The 21053-nt window shown below is 40.8% G+C and overlaps 1 long non-coding RNA gene across 1 annotated transcript in view; it reads left to right on the top strand.

Moving 5' to 3' along the window:
• The window catches only part of LOC149866061 (uncharacterized), a 54053-nt gene that overhangs the window by 6252 nt on the left and 26748 nt on the right, over nt 1-21053 (top strand). The window contains exon 2 of the long non-coding RNA XR_016441573.1: nt 20315-20453. This is a non-coding gene — a long non-coding RNA (uncharacterized LOC149866061). The remainder of the gene's footprint in view (nt 1-20314; nt 20454-21053) is intronic.

Genomic DNA, 21053 nt, shown 5'->3' with positions numbered 1-21053 from the left:
TCTCACACTTGCACATACTGTCTTGGGAAGGGTCTCATAACCTGATATAGTGTGTTGGGGCAGTTTATCACATTGATACCAGTTTTCCAGTACCTCTTTACATCTTGTGTTTTTTTTCTTTAGCTGATCAAGGTATTTCCTTCGTCTTCTTTTGCTCTCTTATCCTATGAGCTGATCTTATTTCCAAGATCAAGCCAATCTTTATTTTCAGCAGCAGTTGTCACATTCCTCTGAGCCTGAAGCATCAGAAAATGGCAGAAGCATGTTCAATGTTGGTGCCATAGACTTGAATCTAAAAAAATCAATTTTCTCAGTTTTATTCTTGCCTTTTGGCATTTTAAATCCTTAAATTTTATTTCTTAAAAATTACACCATTCTGAGAGCAAAGCATGATCCCTTCTTCTCTAATACTGTATGTGAAGTGAGAGAATCTATGTGCAAAAATTACATGGCCCATCTTTCCAGTACCCAAATGTCCCACAATATTTAAACCTTTTGTCCTACTGTCATCCCTGTGAAATAGGAAGTGGTATTTATTCCCATTTTACAAATGGAAAACTGAGGCCCAGATACACTAAATGACTTGCCCAGCATCACATAGCAAATCCATAGTAGATTAAGGTTTTGAACCAAGTTTCACCCTGGTATCCAAATAGCTGCACTGTTCTGCAGCTGGGACTTGTGAAGTGTGGCATGTCAAAGGTATCTGTCACAGAGTAGACTTGATGCAAACAGCAGCAATAGGAGTTTTCTTGTCTATCCTCAGCTGTGTGCCCCAAATCTGACTCAGAGGATCCCCAACTGAAATGACACGATAATTTAAACTCCATATTGGTTGACCTTAAGGCTTCCAAAAATTGTGTCACTTATACCAATTATGATGCAGACACTTTTGCTGCTAGGAACAAAACTTCCCACCAGAGTATCTTAATTTAACAGAGTATGATAAATTATAAACAGGCATTGAATTGTGACAACTTTCATTCTTAGCTGGTGACTTGCTCCATATGGGCACAGCAGTACATTTTCATGTTGTCAGCTTCAGGATTGGTGCACAGGAGATGAAAAGATCAATTTTCTGTCAACTTAGCACCATGCCATGCCCTACCAATAATGCTGTGATTTTGTCTGAAACTGGAAAGGCAGAATATGGCCCTTCTGCTAGAAAGAGAATCCAGACAAAGTTTATCATTCAGCTAAAAACAGAAAAATTATATTGAGCCACTATGGAATAATAAGCTATGCTACTGAAAATTTTGTTGGAAAATAAATTATGCAGGGCTGGGCTAAGCTGCCCCTATCTAGATTTAGAGTACTGTATAATTCTAGAATCTGGGAGGAGGGATTTTTTATCAAGAAGTGTTTTGGACAAAAATTGTCAGCATAAATAAATGTATACCAACAATGCAGGAAATAATAGTCTCTCCACGATGTAATTTCCATTCTCTCCATTTAGAATATAGGACGCAAGTTTGAAAACTAATATTCTTATTTTCAAATAATCAATATTCACATGCATAGAATTCACTTTAAACTATTTTTGTCCCCATATGCCCTTTATACTTAGAAGTACTTTCAATATGAAGAGGCAGTCAAAATTTAACCTACTTTATTTTAGGGATGTAATGCAACTTTTATTGATTCTCTGTTGTTAACTCTGCTGAGTTGTCAGATTGTAAAATGTTTCATTTAAAATTTCTTGGCCATAAATATATTGTGTATAGATCCATTTACACGTGTGTGTATGTCTTCCTTTTTTAAAAATAAATCATGTTTGTTTTGCAACCTGTAGTTCCACAAGAATTGATTTTTAGCATGACTTGTGACATTTCAGGGTCTTCTGAACAGCACATCTCATGTGGAGATTAAGGCTTTAATGCAGAGAATTAAACAATTATGCTGTTTCTGGCTTTTTACACACATGCTGTTTGCCAGCTATTGCTAATCTGATGGTGGGGCATAACATGTGAAAGGGAATGGTTTTAGAATGTCTCCACTCATACCTTTTAAAGAGATCCCAGACATTTAGAGGGGAGCTGGAGTTAGCTGTGTTATTCTGAAGTCACTCAGAAGGCTAAGCAGAGTGGCATCTTACAGTTTAATGGGTATAGAAGGGCATACACTTTCATAGGCAACAGCTTGCTTAATCAGATGCTATGACGTTTAGAGCACTGACAGACATGCAGCTTCCCAGGCTAACTCATGGTGCTTCACAGAAAGCACCCTGAGTTAGAGAGACTCCTTCCCCCTCCCCCCTTGCCACCCAACAAACATTTGCTGTTGGGTTGGAAAAGGAGAGGGGAGTTGAGCTTCACCTGGGAGCTGATCTAGCAGAGGAGCTGCTTGCCTGCAGCCTGTCTCCCATAGCCCTGTCCCCCTGCACTCTCCACCAATTCTAGGGCTCTGAGGTGGGGGGGAGGGGGTTTCCAATCCACCCCCTCTGCAGCTCTCTAGTTACTTTAAGTCCTTGGCTTTGGAGCGCATTCATCTGATCCCTCATTTGATGAAGGTTAATTTGTTGCATAATTGGTCACCTTTAAAGCACTCTGCAGCTGTGCACCTGTGTCATGGCACAACTGCAGAGTATGTTCAGGGGGTCGATCATGTGGCAAATGTCACTTCTGTCAGTGCCTTTAGTGTTAGGTAGTTTTCTCTTCTCAGAGTCTCACATTAGGATAGGATTTACAACCTCTTATTCAATAGCATCTGTATTTGAAAACATTACTAGATCCCTCTAAGCCCCACTGCTGTCAACTGGCAGATCTACCTTCCTTGGCATTCAACTGCTTTTTCTCAACAAAGATGGACAATGGCATTTTCCTCATCCCACTGTGCTTTAGAAAAAGAAAGGCTTGTTTTATGAATTAACTGACACAGGCTTAGTTCATAAGCCAGAAATAATGTCAGTTGGGAAAGAAAATAATTTTGAGGAACTACCTACCTTTTCAAATATGTCTGCTCCCTTATGGTCAGAGGGATGTGAACTCGCATTATTGCTTTAGAGTGCACAGAGGAGCTAGTGACAAAGCAATACCTTCTTGCACCATTGACTAGTTAGTTGCAGTTGTTTCTGGTGATACAGTGCCAGTGACTCGTGTATTTGTCATCTTAAGCCTCTACTTTTTCATTATCTTCCAGTAGTGATCGACTATAAAGGCAATACAGAAGCTGCTGTTGGTACTTTATGCAGCAGACTACTACTTTATGCAGTGCATATCCCCACTTTGCCCTTGTCAGAAACAACTCCTAGAAAATCATCCTGTAGCACCTGTTCTCTGTAAGAAGGTGTCTTAAGTTAAAGGACATTCTTCTTTGTGAGGATAACTGAACTGGTGCATGCCATCCAGATATTGCAGTAAGTAGTGCTTTAGAAATCTATTTTATAATGTTATTGTAAAGGCTACTAGGAAGCACCAGGGAATGTCCAGCCTATCAGATTGATTGGGTGATGGTGGCTGTCTCTCCTCCATGAGTGACTATTATATTTTTTCAAAGCGGCGGATAGAGGGGAGTTGTTGTTTCTTTTTTTAATCCATTCATATGTTGCCCTGACTAAAAAAAAATGCTACCTCCTCCATGCTGGCCACTAAAGTCAGTATGCGTTCTTAGAATTGATTCTTACGTCCATTGTGTCATATGTTTTGGAGACCAAAAAGAACCTACTCTTTCCCTTTTTATCATTCACCTCACTCTGGTAAAATACAGACAGTCAAAAAGCATGCAGCTGAATCAATTCATTCTTTGCAGGTTAGTCTAAGCTACAAAGATTGAACTGATAAGGAAATAAACAGACGTTCACTTTTGGTTCAGGAAATGCAGCCACATGCCTGCGATGGTTCAAGCCAGAATCCTGGGGGGTGCTAGCGCACATCTTTCTGGCATGTCGCCAGCATGGGCTGTGTGTTTACTTCCTTCCTGCTGCCCCTGAGGTCTCTGTGATTTGCAGTCCACAATCATAGCAGCAGGACTCTGCAGGGCGTTGCTCATCACTTCCTCTTCCTGCTTCCAGGTGCCTCTGGGATTTGTAGTCCACAGTTGCAGCCAGGACTAAGTAAGCCAGCAGGGTAATACAGCTCTGTACTCAAGCAAAGGTGAGTTTAATCGCCTTCCCTGGCCTCAGACCCCAGTTGGGGTTTGCTGGCGGGGAGGGGGAGAGAGGGGGACAGCGAGCCAGCCATCTGTGCTCTTTGGAACAGAAAGCACAGCCCAGCCCAGGGCTGCAAAGCATGCTGGGATTCTGGAGGAATCTGATTTAACTTGAACCGGGAAGGGGTCTGGGACAGAAGTTTTATAAACTGGTTTGACCTAAATTGGTTAAGTCTGATGCTACATTCAACCAGGTTTATCTTAAACAAGTTTCAGCCTTTTATAAAGTGGTTTATGTGCACTGAATTTCTGTTCTGTTACAGGTTTAAACCAGTTTTTGATCACTTAAACCAGTTTGTGTAACGTCTGTCCCTAAGCTTAGTCTAATGGGAGAGCAATGGCGAAGAGGGAGCAGCTGCTGTGCCTAGGACTGAGGCTGTACTCCAGGTTTCAACCACCATCCTGCCCTATCCTGCTTATAGAGTAGGAAGAGCAAGGATTCCTAAATGCAGAACCTTTTTTTGTGTTGTAAAACCAACAGGCAAGGGTTGCACGCTTGGGCAATGCTGTCATGTTCCCCAGGATACTGACCAAGTCCAATGTGGAAATGACCGAATTTGCAGATGCTAGGGAAAGTCCTGGCGGGATTGGGAATGCTACTGCTATGGTTTCTATGGAAACAGGAGTGGAAGATGAGAGGCAGCTAACAAGAGCTCAGACTCAGCTGCTGGATGCTGATTTTAAAATGTGGGCTTTTAAAAATAGCCCTTTACCTTATTTTCCCCCATCCAAACTGCTTCCATGGAAAGGGATCTGAAAGGTAGTGGGTTGCCAGCAGCAATGAATGAGAAATCTCACTTGTCACTTTTATCTGCTGGCTGTCATGCAAGTAGCAGTTTACTAAAGCTGGCTGCAGACTCTTAATGTGTATAGTATTTGTAATTTTGGAAGAAAAGGGAAATAAGGGGCACTTTAAAGATGATTTTCCCTTACTATTTTGTGTCCCTTTGTAGAATGCAGTGACTTCAGTGGAAGAATATTGTCTTATACATGCAATTTCAGCACTATTAGAATATATTTATAGAATATGACATTTACAAAGAAATAGAGAAATAAATGCAACATATATTTTGGAGGCGTCTCAGATAGATCCACTCTGTATACAAGGCTGGATGGAAAAGAAAGAATATAACTTATCTGTTATTCCTTTTGTGTTATTCCTTTTCTTCCTTTTCATCTGTGCCAACATTGTTCCTACATTAGCATGTCTTGCTTTCTCAGCTCCAATGCTATGGTGCTTCAAGATATTTTTAATGGAATTTTTCAGATCTTTCATGTGGAGGTCACTAGGCATGGGTAAAAAAAAGAATTTCTTACTGACCCTTTGCTTTATTTAATACTTTTGATTTGTTTTCTTTTGTTTGATGGAAGATTATTTGTATGGTGGGAGAGGTACTATATAGTAAAAACCTCTGTGTGAAATTACCAGCTGACACTTGGATGAAATTCAGTGTCCATTTTTAAAATAGGATTGTAGCTCCAGATGATTTGTATTAGGACCAAAGTAATGTAGTGACTGTTTTTGGTTTGGTAGTTTGCTATGTTGGTTGATGATCTGCTGCTAAATCTGTTACTGCTTTGCATTTAGATTGTGGGATCTAGAACAAATTGTGTTGAAGCTTCCTATCAACCTTCTATAATAATTTAGCAATTTAAATAGAAATTATGAAACAAAGGAAATCAACCTGTAGGGGAGAGGTATGGAATATGTGTCAGGTGGGGTTCTCCTATCTCTCTTTCTATTTAAAAAATACATCATAAATTTACTTTTGAGGTTACTGCATTTTAAAGCTATTGTTTATGTAGAGATGGGAGCTATTTCTCTTCCTCCACTCCATCCATCTTCCCCAAATGTTGATTTCCTATTTAAACAGACTGTATTTCCCACCAGTGCAAATCAAACAGCAAAATTGAATTAGTGGTTAAGTTGTGTAATTCTCATCAGTTTCTCTTCTCAGCCTCAAGTACCCGCAGCATGTCACCCAGGCCAGAGTCAGAAGTTGCACATAAACTGATATAAGTGATCAGAAACTAGTTTAAGTATGTAACACAACAGAAGCTCAATGCACATAAACTGCTTTTAAATGGCTGAAACTGGTTTAAGATGCACCTGGATGGAGGCAGTATCAGACTTAACTGATTTAGGTTAACTAAATCAGTTCCAGAGCCCCTCCAGATTCACGTTACTGTACAGTCCCCAGCACCCCGGGATGCTCTGCACCTCCCCCACCATGCCCCTTGCAGGGTGGGTGGGCTAGGTTTGGCCCAAGCTGTCTGCTCCAGCCTAGCAGGGAGGTGTGCTCTAGTGCCATCCAGCTTCTGGCCAGAGCCACTGCAAGCATGTGGCTGCATTTCCAGAATCGAAGTGAATGTCTGTTCACTTGCTTATCAGTTCAGTCTATGCAGCTTAGATTGAAGATTGAATCAATTCAACTTCAAGCTTTTTGACTGCCTGTATTTATCCCCCATAGTCCATCAGTCTCCATTCCCAGCTACTGTTGAGCTGATATGCAGACTCTCTCTTTCTTGCTTGTTCTGTCTCTCCTGCCCGTTATATCCTAAGTTCCATTTTTTTTCTCCTGAGCTACTTTCCTACTATCTAGCCAACAGCCAGGGACAGAGCTGAAGAGAAGACTTTGATAAAGAATGGAAGTTATTTTTCCCCATGATAATCAAGGTAACTGCAGGCACATGGTACTTCTATCAGCTAATCATGGCAAAATTCAATTATCTTAAGAAGAGTAAAGTGTTGTCTAATTTTAAAAATTCAGAAATGCCTGTTGTCTAAGATAATATATATTTTTCAGAACAAAAGGAAACAGGAAAATGTAAAAATGGCCTAATTCTAATCTATTTTCTTTGCACGTCAGTAGGTATTTTTCTTAATATTTTATATGAAAAATCCAATCATCCTCTAAAGACTTATTGTACTGATTTCGGAGACCTTCGAATTTATTCACTAAAGTGTAAAACTTTAGTTCATCATCACAATTTTAACTATGGGGGCTGTTAATACCTCCGTTTTATAGATATAGCTATTAATATCAGTCACTTTCTCTCTCTCTCTCTCTCTGGGGTGGGGGGAAGTTCGCTTAAGTGCAGTTTCATTGTATGCATTTTTCAGTAACTTTAACATTTTTTGAGAAAAGAATAATGGTTACTGCTTACTATATTAGTTTTAGGTTTTCCCTTTGACGTGCTCTGCATTCCTTCTCCTGATTATAATACATTTAGCTGTTGTTCTGCTTCCAGATTTACAGATATAACACGTACTGATTTGTCCTCCCAGAGGCATGGTAAATTTGACGTGCAATTTTTGAAATATTGTACTTGTAGCTGTTGAAAATCTTCAAAGACTATAAACATCATTAGCTGCTAAATAACACATCAATTGCTATAGCGCACTGTGTTTACATATACACAGGTATGATTGTAGAGTACTCATGAATACTGAGTGTGCAGTAATAGTGCAGATATTATAGTATCTTAAATCAAGATCATATGATTTTCCTGCTTTAAAATAAATTCCTTTTTTAATACTGCCACTGTTTCCTTGAATTCTATCCCAACAAGGAATATTTTTATTTTGATGGAGCCCGTCCTCTGTCTCAGAAATGTCTGCATGAAGGTGAGGCTGTTCTTAAGAAAATACTTAAAGCTATTTACTTTCCAGTGACTTCCAGTGAGACTCGGCTTCTAAGTTTGTTTAAATAGTTTCACTTTGGAAATGAGTTGTTGGTCTTAAGTCATTTAGACACTTGCAGTTTTTATCCCAATGTGTAATGACTCTGTTAGAGTTACTTTCTAAAGCTCCAGGAAAGTGGCAATAATTCGCTTAAAAATGGGGAGGTTGATAGAAGTACCCATCCCTTCATTGAAGGTGGCAGTGTGTCTCTCTGCTTCCCTAGATTTCTTTCTACATCAGTACCCATCGCAACACTGCCTGGGTACATCTTGCTGGATAGACCTTTATCTATTATTTCTGCCAAGCCTTAGGGACTTGTTACATGGTAATTTTGGGCAGCTCATGGAGCTCTTAACACTTGCACATTAACACGTGAAATGGGCTTTAAGCACTTGTTATACAGCTCAAAGTTATGCCACTTCCAGGGCAGTACTCTCTGATCCATGCTATCCAGTTTATGTTACACTAAGGTGTGGCCACTCTAGTGTAAACATCACCCCCCTCTCCCCTGCTGGCTTGGATCAGGCCCACTACCCCCCACCCCACCCTCCCCAGCACCCCAGATCCCTGCTCACTGTACTCCATTCCCCTGCTTACTTGTGGCTGCCTGCACTGTCTGTCCCAAGGAAGCAGGCAGGGAATGGTTAACCTACTTGTCCGGTTCCCATCACTACTGCTATTCTCTGGGTGGGCTCAGCCTCAAGAAAAGCATCAGCATGGCAGTGGTGGCTGGACAAATAGGTTAATCCTTCCCTGCCTGCTCCCCTGGGACAGACAGCCGGGCAGCTACAAATACACAGGGGTAGGGGGAGCCCCAAGGGGCAGATGGTTACTGCCTGGGGGTGGGGGTCTGGGTGGGAGGAGGGGGGCAGGGGAAGCAAGGGAATTCTTACCTTTTTTATTCCTTCAGGCCCCTGCTGGCCTGAAGTGTGACTTCAGCTAGCACTAAAACCAATCATCATTTGGGTGGCTCACATTATAAGGTGCAACAAGGCAGGCTCTTACTAATTCCAGCAGGGAGTGTGTTAAAACATGTGAAACATTGTAGTGTTGACTACAGTAATTATTATAGGTGCTATTGGAGACAATTAAGGGAAAATGAGTTTAGTATTTGACACTAAATGCAACAAGGCTTGTTGTCTTTCTTGCTTAAGCTGGGAAGGGATTGCAAAGCCTTGGTCCTGATTCTGTGGAAGGTCTGTCTCTGAATCAGTGCAAGTCTCTTTCTTATACTCAACAAATTAACAAATTGCATTATTCGCGTGGGAAGTAGCTCCCATATGAAGTTGTGGTCATTGAAAGACAGTGGGCTATGGGTGGAGGGGCCTGGTAAGAGAGCCCATGTACAAATGTTCATTTCTAGCAATGGAAAATGTATATAACTAGAAATAATTCTGGGAGAAGTGCAGACACTGTCTGTAATTGCCCCCTCTCCCTTACTACTTGTACCTTCCCAAGATCAGGGTGATGCTGGTTTGGATATTGATACTGGGTGATACTGGCATGGGCAGCTTCAGTCCTCCCATTCCCAGGGGGACTGGTGCAGCAGGAAGAAGCCCCCTGCCCACTTCTCATGCTGGGAACTCTGGTGAAAGAAGCAGGCAGAGGGCTTGTGGCACTGCTTCCTCCAGTTGCCTCCCAGTTTCTGAGAGCCAAGCAGACAGAGCAGCATGGCAAAACTTCCTGCCTGTTTTTCTCTCTGGGGACTCCAGAGTGAGGAAGTAGGGGGGTGGAACTGCTCCCTGTATTCTGCTTCTGGTGCCTAGGTGCTGAGATGGCAAAGCCCCCTGCCTGCTTCTCAGTATGGACTCAAGTGTCTGAGGAGCCAAAGAGGAGCAGCTGGTATCTTCTCTAAATCAGGGTATTCCTACTCTTTGAAAGACACAGCACCTTTTCTCTGCAGCTCCACTCCTCCTGGTCCTCAGGAACAGTTAAACTATGAGAAAGTGTGCAGATGTTCTTTCTCCTGTGAGAAACTCTCCTGGAAGCAACTTCTACCTGGTTGACGTTGGATTATTTTTCTCTTGGAATGGCCATTTTTGTTCTGGGAGATAAAACTGGAGACTCTGTATTCATAGTTTCCATTAGGAGACTGGCCATTCTTCTAGGAGAAATGGAACTGCTGTATGTGGTTAGGGAAGGTTGTTAAGCAACTAGGACTAATCCAGCCCATCCTTCATCTTTCCTTTTGTGCAGGAGCCATACACTGTACTCTCTGAATGGTAATCAGTCAGTCTGTGATACTGTTGAGGCCGCTATTTCAGGCTAGGGTCAGCTGTTAACAAGTACTTATTACAGAATTATTGACATTAGAAACAAATGTATTAGGTGGTCTATTCTATTTCCCCTGTCAAATATGGAATTGTTCTTACTAATGTTTTTTCCTAGCATTTAGCTTTAAATGTCCCTAGAGATGGGACTATTACCATGTCACTGGAAGCTTAATAGATCTCATTGACCTAAGAGTGTTTCCTAATAACCAGTCTTAATATTCTTTTTCTTAATGTCATCCCTTTACTACTAGTCATATCACATTGTACCACTTCCAATAAATTTGCTACTTTCTTTTAGTGCTGAATCTCTTCAATTATTTACAGACTCTTATGTTTCCTCTGTCATTGTTTAGCTAAACAATGCATATTTAGCTCTTTCATTGTTTGCTGCTAAATTAAACCTTTCAGTTCCTCATCACGTTTCTTTTTTCTTTTTCCCTGTACTCCTTCCTGGTTAGAGCAGGGAGAAGAAAAAATTATTTCTGAGATGGTCATACCACTCCAGAACAAGCCCTCAGCCTTTGTGGAGTCAACTTAAAATGTTATCATTTGGGACAGGGTAGACTTGTGATTTTTAAAAAAATAAATAACTTGGATCTAAGATCATTGTATCAGGCTAGCTGTTACAGCATCTAATACCATCCATACAGTTATAATATTAGCCCGTACATCTTTCAGTCCTCAGGAAAAAAATTTAAAGTTGTCTTGCCCATAGAAATTCTTCACAATTGACTACTCATTCATGAGATTTCAGCAGGGGGAAGAAATTAGGCCCATCAAATAGGAAATTGCCTCCTTCTCCCAACTCCCACTGTCAATATGAGCCCTCAGCACTTTTGTGGCAATTGATGAAATAGGGAGTAAGACGAGAGAAGGAGATCCTTTGTAGCAGCATTGTCCCAAGTCAGTATTCCTGTACCATAGACCAGAGGCAGAGCTCTTTGTCATTATAATACCAGTGATAGGAGGTTCCTTTGTATTCTAATTGCATTCTTTTTAAAGACAAAGCATATCAAAAGCAATATCCAGTATTTTATCACATTTCTTTGGCTTGTGAAAGGAGGAAATGTAGAGTCTTTGAGTAGAGAACTGTACCGATCACCAAGTCAGGAACTCTTGCTTGGGCTTTCCACTTCCTCAACAAATCTGCAAATCTATTGCCTGAATAGGTTGCAGTATGGCTCACATGAACCTAAAATAACCTGCTATACTGTTTATTTTTCATCAGGTGAAATAAGTGAATCATAGAAAAACAGAGCTGGAAGAGACCTCAGGAGGTCATCTAGTCCAAATCCCTGCTCAAAGCAGGACTGTTCACAAATATATCATCCCAGCCAAGACTTTGTCTAGCTGAGTCTTAAAAACCTCCATGGATGGGGATTCCACAACCCCTCGGGTAACCTGTTCCAGTGATTTACTACCCTCCTCACAAGAGGCTTTCCTAATATCTAATCTAAGCTTCCCCTTCTGCAACTTGAGATGATTGCTCTTTGTTCTGTTATCTGCTACCACTAAGAACAGTCTCCATCCTCTTTGGGAACCACCCTCCAGGTAGTTGAAGGCTACAATTAAATACCTCCTCTGTCTTTTCCTTTCCAGACTAAATAAGTCCAGTTCATAGGATCATAGGAAGTTAGGTTGGAAGGGACCTCAGGAGGTGATCTAGTCCAACCCCTGCTCAGAGCAAGACCATCCCCAACTAGATCATTCCAGCTAGGGCTTTGTCAAGCCAGACCTTAAAAACCTCCAAGGATCCTCTCCAGGTAACTTGTTCCAGTGCTTCACCACCCTCCTAGTGAGAGAGTTTTTCCTAATATCCAACCTAAACCTTCCTTGCTGCAACTTGAGACCATTGCCTGTTGTTCTGTCATATGTCACTGCTAAGAACAGTTCAGCTCCATCCTCTTCAGAACCTCTTCAGATTTCAGGTAGTTAATGGCTGTTATCAAATCCCCTCTCAGTCTTATCTTCTCCAAACTAAATAAGCCCAGTTCCATCAGCTTCTCCTCATAAGTCCTGTGCCCTAGCCCTCAGAACCATTTTTGCTGCTCTCTGCTATACTCTTTCCTACTTGTCCACATCCTTTCTATAGTGGGAGCCCAAAACTGTACTCTAGATATGGCTTCACCAGTGCAGAGTAGAATGGAATAATTACTTCCCTCAATATGTTGGCAATGCTTCTACTAATAAAGGCCAGTCTGCCGTTAGCCAGTTTTCTATTCACCTTACCATCCATTCATCCAATCCATACTTCTTTAGCTTGCTTGAAAAAAATGCAATGGGAGATGGTATCAAAAGCCTTGCTAAAATCCACTGCTTTCTCCATATCCACAGAGCCAATTATTTCATCATAGAAGACAATCAGGTTGGTCAGGCATGACTTGCCCTTTGGTGAATCTATGCTGACTGCTTCTAGTCACCTTCTCCAAGTGCTTAGGAATAGATTCTTTGAGGGCCTGCTCCACGATTTTTCTAGGGACTGAGATGAGGCTGACTGGTTTGTAGTTCCCTGGATTCTCCTTCTTGCCTTTCTTAAAGTTGAGCACTGTATTTGCCCTTTTACAATCATTTGGGACCTCACCTGATAGCTATGCATTTTCAAAGATAATAGCAAGTAGGTCTGTATTCACATCAGACCATCAGCACCCTCAGATGCATTGCATCTGGCCCCATGGACTTGTATATGTCCAGCTTTTCTAAATAATCCCTAACCTGTTCTTTTACCACTGAAGACTGCTCACCTTCTCACCAAACTGTGCTGCCTGGTGCAGTAGTTTGGGAGCTGACCTTGCCTGTGAAGACAGAGATAAAACAGTCATTCAATACTTAAGCCTCTTCCTCATCAGTCGCTAGGTTGCTTCTCCTATTCAGTAAGGGAGCAACATTTTTCCTCTTGTTGCTTACATATTTGTAGAAATCCATCTTGTTATCCTTCACATCCCTTGCTAGCTGCAACTCCAATTGTGCTTTAGCCTTCCTGACTTCTTCCCTGCATGCACGAGCCATATTCTTATACTCCTCCCAAGTTGATTGTCCAACTTTTCATTTCTTATAAGATTCCTTCTTGTGTTTAAGCTCACTGAAGAGTTCTTTGCTAAACTGAGCTGGTCACTTGCCACATTTGCTATTCTTCCTGCACATCATGATGGTTTGTTCCCGTGCCCTCAGTAAGGTTTCTTTAAAATACAACCCACTCTCCTGGACTCCTTTCCACCTTAGACTGGCCTTCCAGAGGATCCTGCACATCAGTTCCCTGATGGAGTCAAAGTCTGCTTTTCTGAAGTCCAGGGTCTATACTCTGCTGCTCTTCTTTCTTCCTTTTGTCAGGATCCTGAACTCAATCATCTCATGGTCACTGCTGCCCAACTTGCCATCCACCTCTGCGTCTGCTTACCAATCTTCCCTGTTTGTGAGGAGTAGGTCAAAAAGAGCACAGTCTCTCCAACACTTGCGCCAGGAAAGTTGCCTCCAACGCTTTTCAGAAATGTCCTAGACTGCCTGTGCGCTGATTTGTATTGCTCTCCCAGCAGATGTCAGGGTGATTGAAGTCCCTCATAAGAACCAGGGCCTGGGATCTGGAAACTTCCACTAGTTGTCTGAAGAAAGTTCCCTCAGCCTCTCCTCATAAGTCATGTGCTCAAACCCCCTAACTATTTTTGCCCTTTGCTGGACTCTCTCCAATTTGTCCCCATCCTTTCTGTAGTGGGAGTACCAAAACTGTGGACAGAGTATTCCAGATGTGGTCCCACCAGTGCCAAATAGAAGAGAATAATCTTTTTCTTGTGTATGTTACTGTAAATATAAACCACAATTCTTGGAAGGACAATGGTTTTGGATGTGATGAAAAGATATCAAAAGCCTGTTTGTCTGGAAATCAGGCAGACAAAAACATTTTGTTGTCAGAATTCATAAGTCAAATAGTAAAATCTTCAGTTTCTAGAGAATCTCATACACTGTTGGTTTACACATTTTATATTTATTCAGCAAGCACAACAAATTACCTGCCTAATTTGCTGAAAGAGGAATGAGAGTCAAATAACCAGTTAAAAATCATTTGGTTTGCAACCTGATGCTTATTCCAAAATGTGTGCACATCTTTGGGTATACAAGTACATCCTGAATTCACTTTTCAGCATTTTCAGGTATGGGTGCTTATATCTGAAGACTTAAGTTATCATTTAAGCCTCACTTTTGCATATGCTCAGCACCTCTGAAAATTAAGCGAGTGTGGAAAGCCCTTCCTGAACTGTAGAAGTGTAGATCCACTGAGCTTTTGAAATGTCCCTCTGATGTCAGTGGGGACGAACAAAATGAAGTCAGTAAGGGTCCACATTAGAACACTCTCATTGCACCTAAGTATGGATTTAGGTGCCCTATTTTAGACATCTACATTTAAAAATGTCGGTGTTAGTTCTTTGGTAGGTTCTCAACATAGCTGTCTTTTAGTTTCTGCACTGGAATTTTTAAATATATATATTTTCTTTAAAAAAAAAAAAATATATATATATATAATCTTTAAAAAGTCAACAGAATAGATGTATATATTTATGCATAGATGTATATATATTCTGTTGGCTTGTTAAAGATAACTTTGGAAGAAATCTTCAACCTGAAGGAATTACCTGATATAAAATCCTTTCTGTAAATCATTGGAAAAGGGCAATCATTATAATCCTTTTTGAATGAATTTGTTAAAGGCTTTGTCATGTTGGTATTTATTCTTAAATTTGTATTTTTATATCTGTTGCTGAAAAAAAAAATCCTTCAAACTGAACATATAGCTACCATGTTCTGTTGAGAAGTCAAAATATATTTAACACCTTCAGTTCTCAAGATAAAAACAAGTATTTAAATGTATATTCATTCATACTCGTATCACATATCCTTTGTGATTTACCAGTTTCCAATACTGGGAGTCATGCAAAAATGTTTGTCAAACTGCTAAGTAAAAGTTAGTTCAGCAGTGAATGAGCAGCACTTCCATTCAAGTCAATGGAATTATTTACTCTGATACAGATTTGGGGCCAAAAACTACAGCTGGTTACACTTACAGAAATTCAGAGTAACACCTGTTAAATGTGATTGGTTACTTCAGATTTGCATCAGTTTAAGAGAAATTGTCCTTTGTTCCTTAAAATTCTGTCATGGATTTTCTAGCTATATCAAATGGTCTGGAGAGGTCATAGGTTACTGCAGCTCCACTAAAGCTATCATTTTTTATTGCTTTTGCCATTGCTGACACATGAATGTGTTTGGTATCCATGTCCAATGACCTCAGCGTGCCTATACATGAGCAGGGAGGCTGCTCCAATGTGCTGTAATTCCAGTCCATCAGAGGAGACTGGATTAATCAAGTCTGCTGGTACATGGCAGTTACTGTGCTCCAAGAGCCTCCTGCATTTCATGTATCAGCGTCCCTGTGCTTCAAAATGGTAGGAGAGGTACTTCATCTAAAGCTCATTTGATGAGCTTTAGATAAAGTGCCCCTGCCACCATCTTGCAGTGTTGGACACTGACACATGAGACTCTCCAGGCACTTTAATTAGAGTGGCTCTAAGAGCCACTCTAATTAAAGTGCCCCCCTCTCCCCCACTCCTGGAGAGCATTTATAAATGACCTCAAATATAATTTCATTCTGACATAGCCTAATACAGTGTGTAAGACCCAATTCTGCCATCATGTCTGCAATGTTTGTGAGACCCATGGAAGAAAATGGGATGTGTGTTTGTCCAAGAGGTGCAAAAAATCCCAAACATCTTTATATTGTATAGATCCATCTGGGTGGATTTCAAACCAGTTTTGGGTGTGTAACAGTTGACATTTGATAGAACAATTTAAATGTTTGAGCCTTCTCAGATATGTAGCCAAAAGAGAACAGTGTGGTTGCATGCGTTTTTAAAACATCTTCAAGTTGCCTAAGATTAGTATGCAAAGTTTAAGACTTGGTGGTACCTGTGAATTTGTCATATTTCCTTCAGGACTTGAAGAATTTCAAAGTCTATGTACATCTTTCCCCCCGCCCCCCCAAAATGTGGTATTTTAAAGTTATCATTTTGAATATATGTGTGTCTTAATTTTAGTACAGGTACTCCTTACTTAACATTGTCCATGTTACATTGTTTCATTATTATGTTGCTGATCTATTGGAGAATGTACTCATTTAAAGTTGTGCAATGTTTGGTTATAATGTTGTTTAGCTGCCGCCTGCTAGCGGGAATGTACTGTGACGTAATTGGATTCACTTAACATTTTTTCACTTAGTCACATTTTTCAAGAACATAACTATGACATTAAGCGAGGAGTAGCTGTAATTCAAAAAACATAATATAAGTTAGGTTAACAATAACGTGGGAGTAAGGCCTGCAAGCTTTGTTTGATGAGATAAAATAAATGTTGCTTTACTTTACAGACCTCAGGCCCAAGACATGATATTTCCTCTTCTAAAATTTGCCTATCCAGAGTTTTTAAAGGGATAATATATATTTCTGGATAGAAACTTTAAAAATAAGTTTAGTGTCATAGCTTTTAACTTTTAAAATAAGTTTAGTGTTGTTCCCATAAATATTTATGGCAAAGTAGTTTTTTTCTGTGTCTTACTATGTGTAACTAGCATTCCTCCAATGATTGTATTGTTCTCCTAGAAAAATACAAGAGACTGAAAATAGGACTGGCAGCCAGGAACGTGCAAGTTAAATTATGAACTCTTCTACTAGCTCACTTTGAAGCTTTGAGCAAATTATTTACCTCTCTGTAAAATGGAGGTGGTAAAGATTTGCCAATTCCTGGGAGTGTTGGAGGATTAATTAGTTAATGTTTATATATCACTTTTGAAGATGCAAAGATATACAAGTGCTAATTATTTTTAATTGTTTGAATATTCTGTGCATTGTTGTTTTTGTTTAGAGGTATCTTCTAAACTACTGGCATTTCAGCAAAACATATTTACTCACCACTTACTGTTGGAGGGGGAATGGCTTAGTGGTCTAAACATCACCCCTTTTGAAATACCTGGATTCCCTGCACCTGGATTTGACTTTTAAAACAGATGCATCAATCTTCCATTCTTTCATGGTGTATAATATGATTTCTATTAAATTTCCTTTGTAGTGATGCCTTTGGTGAAGTTTAATCTACTTTCCATGGATGCTTAAGATTCTCTAGCTAAGTACAGATGTTCAAAAAGCCCCTAGCAGAAGTGCTTTAATTATTACACTTTATTTAAAGTGCTCTAAGTTAGAGCAGGAATGAATTAAACAGACATTCACTGTTTGGGCTGGGCTTGGTGCCTGCCTACACTGGCCAAGGCCAATAGGTGGGGGGTGCTCCCACACACTTCCCAGGAAGCTGCCAAAGAAACCCCTCCCCAGCTGTACCCCTCTTTCAGCTGGCAATTGTCTGCAGTGGCTGGGGGGGTAACACAGCCCTCCTGCTGTGAGGGCCCCCCACTCTTGCTGGCTGGGGTCTTCGGGGGAGAGAGTCTGAATGGCAGGGGGTTCCCTTCCCCCCCCCCGGCCTCTTAACAGCTGCAGCACAGGGCTACTGGGCCTGGCTTTTTCTGCATCAGGAACTGTGGCTGGGGTGGGGGGAAGTGAGGCTGACTGCTGCACAAACAGCCCCCCCACCCCACCCCAAGAGCCCAGCCAACAAGCTGTGTGGGGGCCCCTCATGGCAGGGGAGCTACTTTCCTTCCCACCCCAGTTCTCTGCATGGGAAAAAGACAGTATGGCAATCCCATACTGCAGCTCCTGCCTGCAGCTGTTGAGGCCAGGGTGGGGGGGTAGGGAGCCCCCTGCCATATGGGCTTAGCCCAGCCCCCTCCCCCTTGAGACCCCTGCCAGCAAGCTTTGGGGGGTCCTCATGGTGGGGGGCTTTTACCCCCACACACACCCTGAGCTTCCTGACAATGGCAGCCAGCAGCTGCAGCATGAGGCTGCCCTGCCAGGCTTTTCGCTGTGCTAGGAACTGGGGGTGGGGGGCTTGGGAATGCAGTTTCTCTTCCACGCAGACCCAGCTTGTCCCCACCAAGACCCAAGTCCACAAAATTGGGGTGGGGGAAGGTCAATGTTGCAGACAGGCTCAATTTCCCTACCCCCATGCCTACCTGTGCAGGGAGGAAACAGCCTTTTCTTTCTCCTCTCTGTGACAGCCTGAGGGCGGGGCTGGATCCGTGCTCGCCAGAGCAGGTGAACACTGGATGAGGCTAGCAAGCTGTCCGATGAGAGGCCCCTGGGATCATGCTAGAATGTGATCTACATTGAAGTGCATTGGATGTGGTACAGATGTTAAACAAAGTGCTCTAACCTAAAGCACTTTAATGCCACATCCATCAAGGATTAATTTAGAGCAGGATTCACCATTTTTAAAGTGGTTGAAGTGTTGTGAACATCTGTTCTGATGTGGCTTTAAAGTGCTTTCTGTGCAGTTAATGTGCATTAAGTGTAATGTCTGCACCTACTCCCTGTCTCTTTCAGAAAACAAAGATTTTGTTCTTAACTGAAATTACTTTGCATTAAGTAGTATGAGCACCATTTAGCTCATTGGCTTCTATTAATGACCCCAAACAGACAACATTTAAAGAAATGGGATAGTGCAGTTCACACCAAGCTCCAAACTACAGTCAACATACAATGTAGAGGTTAAGAGCTCATCGCTTTCCTGGGTTCCCACTTGTATTAACAATATAGACTCCACCTCTGTGTCCCAAGTTCCTCTATTAGAATTGCTTAGTTTCAGACTCCAACCAGGAGGCTCAGTTAGCATCTCCATATAAGGTTTCAAGATCTGCTGGCAGGGTGGGTCCACAGAAGAGACCAAACACATGGATATACACCACAGTTATCCCCTCTCTCTGCCCCCCTAAATCTCCAAAATGTTATTCCATGAGAAAAAAGATACTCTGGTCTGCCTATGTAAGGAATGAGAAAAGGTTAATGGGTGATACAGTGCTCACTAATACACTAGCACTGAAGTACAAGGACATGACAGCCCTCCAAGTCAATGGCTACAAACTGCTTCTTCCCCTCTGTAGGATGGGAATGAAGTGGGGTTTTTTTTCAAGCACTCTATCAAGCCACAGAACTGACAATCTCAAATGGTTCTAAATCTTTTAGCTGTATTTCTAAAAATAGAAATTTGAAGAACCTAATTTGGAAAGTCATTAAAGCCATGATATTTATCTACATAGAAATCAAAGTTCAGTGCAACAAAAAACCTCTTTCTGGGTTAGGGCTACATAAATTTTCACCCTTTCTTTTTTTAAAAAAAATATTTTAAGTGACTTCTCAATTTATCTTTTTTGCTTGTTGTGAGAATGGTTTACAAGTACCAATTACAAATTTTGCTAAATGGGGAAAAAGAGCAGTGTCCAGTGTATTTTACTGCTTATTGCAAGGCTTTTATATAAATAAAAAAAAATTTTTATACTCCTTCCCAGAGCTTTTGTAGTTCCTTGCTTAGGAATTGGTTTAGTTATAGTTAGGGTATTTTTAAGTGCGGGTGACATTGGTAATAAATCCCTGAGGAGAGTAGATGGTTCTGTAATTTTTTAATCTTTATCTTTCAATTCCCTTTTGAATCCACATAGAAGTAATTTCACATTTTGCTTTGGAAGGAAGTGATGATTTATGGGGAGGCATACCTTCTGTAGTGAAGGCTGGCAAAGCGTGCCCCTTCTGGGATGAGAGGCTTCAGAAGGTTGAGACGGGAAGGTTCCTGTTTAAGTTTTGTTGCAGGAGCATGGAGTCAGGAGTGTGTGATCAATGTGTTTTTCTGCAGAGAACAATAATTACAGTCAGCTAACTTTCTCCTATAATCATGACAATTGATTAAGTTGAAAGGTTTCAGCGGTGTCTCAGCATAAGAGAGCCTGTAGTTAGAGACCTAAATTGTGAAGTGAAAACTAGCTTAATTAATAATAAGCTTGAAAGGAAGTCGCATTCATTCTGGCAAAAATTAATCAAGGGAATATCAAGTCAAAGCTTTAGTATGATCTTAACTGTGTTTGGCAGAGTAGCTGTTGTTATGGGTTTATTTCTGTCATGTTTTAACACTCAGCTTGTCATAGTATAACTCTAGCTATGTCATTTCAAACTAGGATGTCAGGTATATTGTGGAAAGCAACCTTTATACTTTCTATTTCTCAGGATTTGCTGACAGAGCAGCAAAGTTACCAGAAATTGTCTTTCTCTCACATTGCATTTTTATTCCACAGATACTACTAGCTTATTGAACAATCCATGGACCCTTCTGTAGTGAGTCCGCTTAGTGCAGAATGGCTGCAGGGAATCTATTCAGACATCCCAGTAGAAAACTACACAGACTGGAACAAATCCCTTCCAGATTTAATACAGGTGTGTGAAAAATGTTGGGAACATGACTCATTATTGATTTTACATTAATGTTTGACAAGTAGAGTGGGGGGAATATTCCAGTGACTATTACCCACAAGATGTGTAACATTATATAAAATAAATGTCAGAGCTTACCCTTTCTAAAACCTCTAGTCTTCAAAAGTCAGCAGTTAACTTGAAGGTTTTGAAATCTGAAGTATTTTCTGACAGAGTATGCATTAATGAGTATGTCCTGAAATATTTATTTAAAAAATTGTTTAAAAATGTATAAGGTTTTCTCTGCTCCTTATTGATGTTTATAAGGGTCTGTTTGGTGAGCAAAAGTGCAAAATGCAACCCAAATGCTGCAGCTCATTCCTCCCTGCATGGCATGCACCTTGAGGCTTGCTTCGTTTTTTACATCTTTATTTTCTGTACCTCCTTCAACTTTGCAGATGTAATTATAGCTTACTGTTCCATTTTTAGAGATTAGAATTCAAAATTATTAGACTTAAAAATGTAGAGGCCTATACAAATTACAGTAATTAATTTTGTATAGTTGTTGTTTTTATTTTCCTGGTCTTTTTCGTGCTTTGAAACTTTTTTCTTTTTCTTTTTTTA

The sequence above is a fragment of the Crocodylus siamensis genome, chromosome 4, assembly GCF_052110815.1.
Source record: "Crocodylus siamensis isolate JL-2025a chromosome 4, ASM5211081v1, whole genome shotgun sequence".
NCBI classification, from domain to species: domain Eukaryota; kingdom Metazoa; phylum Chordata; order Crocodylia; family Crocodylidae; genus Crocodylus; species Crocodylus siamensis.
This window is presented reverse-complemented; position numbering and strand designations above follow the sequence as displayed.